The following is a 6,678-nucleotide window of genomic DNA, read 5'->3' as shown; positions in this document are numbered from 1 at the left end:
TTACTTAACATAATCTCATATTAACCATATATATATCCATTTATATAACATCATGTAGTTTTTACAAGTTTTTAACGTTCGTGAATCGCCGGTCAACTTGGGTGGTCAATTATCTATATGAAACTCATTTCAAATAATCAAGTCTTAACAGGTTTGATTGTTTATCATGTTGGAAACATTTAATCATGTAAATATCAATCTCATTTAATATATATAAACATAGAAAAGTTCGGGTCACTACAGATATACTACAAGTCTAAGATTAATTGAGTGCAAAAACAATTATAGCATACTATGAAAAGTCGTATTATATTATGCCACTATGAAGGATTAATAATTGTGACCATCTTTTGGTCACTAATAGAAAAATAGTGACCACCTTTTGGTCTCTAACATGTGACCACTTTTTGGTCCCTAAATTGTAACTACTTCTTGGTCATTATTGAAAAAAAGTGACTACTTTTTGGTCACTATTGGCAAATTTTAGTGACTATTTTCTTTTGTCACTAATATTAGTGACCATAAGTAGTTGGTCACTATAGTGACCAAATAAGAATTTTGGTCTCTAACATTTTTTGTGACGGACCTATAGTGACGAGAAGTGACCAATTTATTTTGGTCACTAATTTGACTTAGTGACCATATTTGCACACTTAGTGACCAAATAGCTCTGGTCACTAAAGGCCTTTTTTCTTGTAGTGGTGACCACATGAGGAGTTACCAGCAGTCACCCATCTTAGTACTACTCCCGCTCGAGCACGCTTAAATACATAGTTCTCATGGGATACGATGTGCTTGTAGCCCCAAAATGCGTTGTGTCTGATAAGAAAGAGATTTCACTTATGAATGCAAGATCAATCATGCCCATGGCTAATGTGGGATTTGTCTAAGGTGTTACCCCCCCTGGACTCATCGTCCTCATTTTTCCCCACCATCCGGAATGGTACATGAGTCGCTTTGATACCAAAAGTAACATCATTCCTTACCACAACCAAATATTGTCCAATTTGCTCGTAGGCGCACGATTTTTTCTTGGAAACTACACGAGGACCTCCTGGAGGTCACCCATCCTATTACTAATCTCGCTCGAGCACACTTGAATGTAGAGTTCTCATGGATCTGCTGTGCTTGTAGCCTCAAAATACGTTGTGTCTGGTAAGAAAGAGATTTACTTATAACTCCAAGATTACTCATGCCCACAGCCAAAATGAAATTCGCCTAAGGTGATACAACCGAAATTGTTTCTGGTGGTCCCAGGACATCCTTTCTTTCCTTTACTTTTCCTTTCTTCTTGTTCTCATTCTTCCTCTCTCCCGGTTCCAACGAGTTTCCAGGCCTGAGTCACTTTTCTGGTCACCTTCATCTTCGTTAGGAGACGAATACTTCTTTGTATTATGGGGTTTTTGGTGGTGTTGATTCGAGTGTTTCGGTCCATCTTATTTGTCTGGTTTTCTTTCTCTCTCTCTCTGGCGTTATTCGTTTTTCTGACGTGACCTATCCGTTTTCTTTTTCACATCGGTCCCTTTCCTTTAACATTTGGATTTCATTTTAGAGTGGTTGTGGTTAGTGGTGGTTGCGTTGTTGTTTGTTAGATGGTTGTTGGATTCCCCGGAGTTACACGTCATGTGAGTTTCAACTGCTGACTTGTGGTCATCGGGATCGGTACGAAATTCGATCTCATCAGGGATCTTTCTAGTTAGTCTGTTCCATGCCTAGACCCTACACAACTTTTTTTTATCTTTGATCGTCAACATTTTATGGTTTCGGCATCCCCTCTTCGATGGCCCACCTATGGTGTATGCTTCCCGTACCGCTGCACATCCTCTTTGATGCTACCCTTCACCTGGTTCTCTAATTTGTGGTTCCCGTTTCTCCATGTTGGTGGTTGTTCGTGGTTCTCAAGGGTGGTGGTTGCATAAGTTTGTCAGTGTACTTTCCGGTGACGGTGGTCTTTTTTCCGATAAGCTTTCCATGAATCTCTTATCTACTAGTGTTAATTGGGTTGTGTGGGAGTTTTTTTTGGGGTTTCATGGGTGTAGTTGGGGTGACTCCTTTTTAAAGTTTCGGTAGTTGTCCGTGGTGTTGTTATCTTGTGTTTTATCTGTTTTTTGCATGTTTTAAGTCTTTGTGATTGTTGGAATATTGTTATTGGAGGTGTAGGAGTTTGGGGTTCTTAATTAGTTATGCTTCTAAGTGATGGTTTTGTTCAATATGTGTATGAAGTTGTTTCAATGTAACGTGGGTTTTCACTGATTTGTTAGAGAGTAATAGAGTTTAGGTCAGTTGTTGTCACACAGATTATTAGATCTTTTCTAATTAGATGTTTTAGCTTATGATACAATTGTAACATTATAATATCTTATGATTTATCAATTTAAATTTCTTGAAAACTATGAGTCAGCTAAACTAGTCTATCATCTAATAAAAAAGAAACTCAAGCCCATAATTAGGCTTGAGCCAACCTAGTGTATCATCTAATAATAATAAATCTGTAATATTGAAAACAAACACCGATAAAGATTATTACATACCTCTCCGGATCTTGGACTTGCTTGAGTAGAGTTTGATACCTTTTTGTGGTAAGGTGAGTAGTATAATTTCACATTTGATCAAAACTATAGCTTATAATTGAAATACTACAAATAATTAACTTTCAAACGCTAATTTACATGATAAATCAATTTAGTTTAATTAAACTAAGAAAATTACCTTGATGCACCTTTTAGGCCTATTGCAACGCGCATGCTTAAAGTTTTTTTTTTCACCAACACGCCACCAATATGCCATTCCGAGTTGGTGGGTCTTCATCGTCGGCGTGCTAGCCAACAACACGGAGAAGTATCAAGCGTGTTGGACATGCGTAGCACTCTGATTGGCCCATTTTTGAATAAGTCGACTGTTTACAAAAAGACATAATGCAACAGATATATTATTTAAAACGGTTGCAATATAAATATATATAATTAATATACCCAACTATATATAAGATATATTTCTCACAATTTTTATACAAACTCAATTCTTTTTTTATCTCATTTCTCTCTAATTTATACAACTTCTCAAACACAAATTCTCATCAAACACTATAAATGGCTTCGATTTTTGTTTCAATGGACGTACATTACCTGGATAATGTAGGGTATGATTGGAAGTCATACGCTGGTGGAAAAAATCATTTGATGATTTCGACGTTACCGACTCCGATTTATCATAGTTGTACAACTTGCTCCAAGAATTCGGAGTGTATTTCTACGAAGATGGGAAAGAATTTACGTTTCTCTTTGGGGATAACAGATGTGATGCTTAAAAAGAACGAGTCAAGATATGCTATTCTCGATTTGAGTTATATCATGTATGCTTTGAAAATCCCTTGGGTAATTCGATTTAGATGAGAGTCCCTTCCGAGTCGAGTAGTCTTAAGTCAGGACTCGATGGGAAAATATTAAATTTATTTATGTAATCGTATTATTAACTTTCAAGACTTTAAATTCTTGTAAATTATTATTTTTAGGACTGTCTTAATTTTATTTTATTTTTAGGACTTTTAATTACATGTAATAGTTTTATTAATTGAGTGTGTTTTATTAATTTATTTTTTTTTAATTTAATATTTATAATATAATAAATTAACTAATTAAACAATATAAAAATTATATTAAATTATATTAAAAGAAAAATGAAAAAGAAAATAAAAATACCCCACCTTACCTCCAACACGTCAATCAACACGTCACATCGTTACCTTCGAGTTTACCAACAAACCTGCCACGTCAGCATCAACCACCTCACCCCACCCCACCCCACTCATCCACTTCCATTGAATGAAAGGGTATATGTCAAGTGCATAAATAAGTTATCTATTTCTTCTTCATCCGATGAGTCCCTTTGATCGCTATTATGTACATTTGTTTCTTCGCAAGTTCGATGCGGACTTTGATTTGCACCCTAAAAAATCTCCCCTCACTCATCGTTGTGTACAACCGATGGGTGTGTCGGGCTATAGCCTGACTCTGATACCCCTAATAAGATCGATAGTCCAAACAACATGTCCTACACATATGCTTAAGAGTCCCTTAATACTCAAACAATTTGGTTGTAGACTTATATGCTTACATTTATTTATTTTCATGTTCGATGTGGGACTTTGGTTTGCACTCCAACCTTAACAACAAATTGATCGTCTATCAAACGTATCTTATTTTGTTAGTTTATTTTGTTAGTGAGTACTTTTCTTAACGGCTAAAATACAATATATGGAAGATGCTTATAGCAAGAATATATGATTTCGTGATTCGTAATTGCTAACTCAGTATAGTTTAAAGGAATAAGCACCCAAATGTGAACCCTATAAATAACAAGGACAAGATTAACTTAATTACCCAACTGGAGTGTGTTGAAGATGCACTACAAAAAATTAAATCATTTATTCATGCATATATGTTCACGCTTATAAAAAAATGTAAACTATTTATTAAATTTATCACATTTGTAAGTGTGTGCAAGCTTGTTTCATGTATAAGTGTTGAACTATTTATTAACATATGTGTTTTTATTATTGATCTTCATTGTAGGTGAAGATAAATTATTGAGAAATTCTAGGAGAGGCCCGGAGGGAAAAAAGTAATTGACCGATCAGTGTCCAGGATCTTCAGGGGCTCAACTTTTCTTTTTATATATAGTTATATACAGATATATTATGAGATTTGAGAAAGCAATGAAACTAGGAAACTAAACCAGCGAAGGCTAAGCACAGTAGACTCAAAAACAACAATTAAAGGCCACAGGAAAAAAAAAAGAAATCAAAAGTCCACTAGCATTCTAGCAAGGCCGAAAAAACGTTTATTTAAATAGTTTATATTAATCGTGTAGACCTAATGGCTTTTCCCACCTCGTTCTATGTACTTAAATTCTCGGGACCGGCTCTGACGAATTTTATATTAATATGATATCCATCGAGTAAATTATTTTTATGTTGCTAGTAGGGATGAGATCAGTTCCGCAACCGGTTAGTATCCGTACCGAAATTGGGTAAAATGGAGAACCGAAACCGTACCGAAATTTCAATACGGTACCGATTTTGGTACCGGTATGAGACCGGTATTTACGGTTTTTTACCCACTTGGTACCACATTTTTTTGACAATGGTGTAGATACCACGAGTGACGTGTTATGATTCATTTGGATGTATCATATTTATCTGTTTGGTAAAATTGATGAAAATGTTAACACTTTTTTTTAACGCCAGAAATTTTATTTAACTAAACTAGCAAGGAGCTAGAAATACAGGAAAAACAAAGAATTACAAAGAGTACAGGGGTCTTGCAACCACTTTTTCTAATTAATTCTAGACTTTTTAAATCTACAGTATAACCAATCAAACGCGTTGACCACTATACTATCAAAGACATGAGCTTTCTTGAAAGAGGCGCCGTTAAAAACAATGTTATTTCGGAGTTTCCATATGTTCCAAAGAGAAGCAATAACAATGGATTGAAGAGCGATCTTTTGGTTTTCTTGAAGATGGGAACCCAGAAGCCATGACCAAATATGTTGAGCCGATGACCAAGTAGCAATGGACCAAACATGTAACACTTAATGTACTTATATCAATTGCATTAGTGTGATTCTTTTCGAAAGTTTGATGACGATCATGAGTCTGAAAGTTTGATACTTACGCTTTTGGTACCAAACAATTTACATTTATTCGATGAGGATCGATGATTTATTTGCATCATTGATTCATGCATATTAGATTACAAGGAGAGTATATATATATATATATATATATATATATAGTAATTGTTGTAAAGTTTGAAAACAGTGAATATTTGGTTTGTTCCTGTAAAAAGACTTAGAAATACGGAGACTGTCATAGTGTGTTTAGCAAAATACAAATCAAGATTCAAGATTAAAAAAAAAAAAAAAAACTAGAAAAATGGCAATACTTACAAACATCACTATTTGTAGTCACATTACCATACTTCTTATCAAAATAATTGCATACAGTGTTTGTTTATAAAAAAAAAAAAAAAATTCAGCAAAAATTCATGTAAGCATATATAGGAGTTTCCTGCGTGGGATAAAGACACCCGTATTGTTTATAATTCTAGTTGGATTAAAGGTCAAAGCTTAATTGGTAACTAGAGCTTTATGGAGTATATAAGTTATATGATATGGGTCTATTAAAGAATAAAATCTGGAATGTTAAATTTCGTACCAAATACCGATTTCTCGAAAAAAATACCGGAACTGTACCGAAACCGAAAACGTCCAATTCCTGGAACCAAAACCGATACTGAATCCCTTTCGGTTCGGTTTTCGGTACCGGTACCGGCTCAGTACCGGTTCAGTTTTGGTATTTCGGTTTATTTGATCGGGCCTAGTTGCTGGTGTTCAAATTAAATCACACAATTTGAACTTGAAGGTTTAACTATGGACGAGTTAAATCACATAGTAATCTCTCATTTAACTGTCGAGCTGACTTTGACTTATTTGTCTGATTCCGCATTACATAAAACGCGGTTCTCGGGTAAAGATTTATTGCCCATCTCTTAACCCCTATATTTTGATAAATAACAAAGTGATACCTAAACTATATGTCTTTAAGTATATCTATTTTGTTTGGAAGATAGAATAATATCGGGAAAACATTTTTATTAGCAAATACAATATACAATG

The sequence above is a fragment of the Rutidosis leptorrhynchoides genome, chromosome 3 (genome assembly GCF_046630445.1).
Source record: "Rutidosis leptorrhynchoides isolate AG116_Rl617_1_P2 chromosome 3, CSIRO_AGI_Rlap_v1, whole genome shotgun sequence".
Taxonomy (NCBI): domain Eukaryota; kingdom Viridiplantae; phylum Streptophyta; class Magnoliopsida; order Asterales; family Asteraceae; genus Rutidosis; species Rutidosis leptorrhynchoides.
The sequence above is the reverse complement of the archived record's forward strand: the minus strand, read 5'-3'. Positions refer to the sequence as shown.